At 27.8% G+C, this 1,589-nt stretch overlaps 1 long non-coding RNA gene across 1 annotated transcript in view; it reads right to left on the reverse strand.

The window, feature by feature from the left end:
• Positions 1-793, reverse strand: part of LOC125505126 — a 1,696-nt gene extending 903 nt beyond the window's left edge. Inside the window, exons 1-2 of the long non-coding RNA XR_007281941.1 lie at positions 778-793; positions 673-675 (exon numbers count right to left, since the gene is read on the reverse strand). This is a non-coding gene — a long non-coding RNA (uncharacterized LOC125505126). The remainder of the gene's footprint in view (positions 1-672; positions 676-777) is intronic.
• Positions 794-1,589: the final 796 nt, after the last annotated feature.

Here is a 1,589-nt window from a genome sequence, read left to right on the forward strand (position 1 = left end):
CATTTCTAAAAGTTTTCAACAGTTAAATCGAGAATTTTAACCATTTCTAAAATTTTTCAATAGCTAAATCGAGATTTTTAACCATTTCTAAAATTGTTCAACAGTTAAATCGAGATTTTTAATTACCTCTAAAATTTTTTAATAGCTAAATCGAGATTTTAACTACTTCTAAAATTTTTCAATAGTTAAATCGAGATTTTTGACTATCTTGTGTTTAGTTAGCTTAAAAACACGTTTCTGATGTTTAAACCAACTTTGTATGACAAAGTTAAATTTCCGAAGAGAAACCAGCTGAAAAATAAATTTGCAGAAAACTTCCTAAATTACAACAGAAACGACGATTTTGAGCTGAAAAGATACTTAGCGCGTTTAGTTGGCGAGAAAAACACGTTTGTGATGTTTAGACCAACTTTGTATGACAAAGTTAAATTTCCGAAGAGAAACCAGCTGAAAATAAAATTTGCACAAAACTTCCTAAATTCCAACAAAAACGAAGATTTTAAGCTGAAAAGATACATGCCGCGTTAAGTTAGCGAGAAAAACACGATTGTGATGTTTAGACCAACTTTGTACTTTAGCGAGAAAAACACGTTTGTGATGTTAAGACCAACTTTGTATGACAAAGTTAAATTTCCGAAGAGAAACCAGCTGAAAAATCAATTTGCACAAAACTTCCTAAATTTCAACAAAAACGACGATTTTGAGCCGAAAAGACACTTAGCACGTTTAGTTAGCGAGAGAAACACGTTTGTGATGTTTAGATCAACTTTGTATGACAAAGTTAAATTTCCAACGAGAAACCAGCTGAAAATTAAATTTGCACAAAACTTTCTAAATACCAACAAACACGAGGATTTTGAGCTGAAAAGATACTTAGCGCGTTTAGTTAGCAAGAAAAACACGATTGTGATGTTTAGACCAACCCTGTAGTTAACGAGAAAAACACTTTTGTGAAGATTTTTAATTATCTCTAAAATTTTTTAATAGTTAATTCGAGATTCTTAACTATCGCTAAAATTTTTCAATAGCTAAATCGAGGTTTTCAGTTACTTTTAAAATTTTTCAATAGCTAAATCGAGTTTTTAAATATCTCTAAAATTTTTCAATAGCTAAATCGAGATTTTTAACCATTTGTAAAGTTTTTCAATAGTTAAATCGAGATTCTTAACTATCTCTAAAATTTTTCAATAGCTAAATCGTGATTTTTAATTATCTCTAAAATTTTGTAATAGTTAATTCGAGATTCCTAACTATCTCTAAAATTTTTCAATAGCTAAATCGAGATTTTCAACTACTAAAATTTTTCAATAGTTAAATCGAGATTTTTAACTATCTCTAAAATTTTTCAATAGCTAAATCGAGATTTTCAGTGACTTTTAAAATTTTTCAATAGTTAGAATCGAGATTTCAACAATCTCTAAAATTTCTCAGTAGCTAAATCGAGATTTTTAACCATTTCTAAAATTTTTCAATAGCTAAATCGAAATTTTTAACCATTTCTAAAAGTTTTCAACAGTTAAATCGAGAATTTTAACCATTTCTAAAATTTTTCAATAGCTAAATCGAGATTTTTAACCATTTCTAAAATT

Source organism: Dendroctonus ponderosae, unplaced genomic scaffold, assembly GCF_020466585.1.
Source record: "Dendroctonus ponderosae isolate FM_Combo_2020 unplaced genomic scaffold, Dpon_F_20191213v2 Dpon_F_20191213_7, whole genome shotgun sequence".
NCBI classification, from domain to species: domain Eukaryota; kingdom Metazoa; phylum Arthropoda; class Insecta; order Coleoptera; family Curculionidae; genus Dendroctonus; species Dendroctonus ponderosae.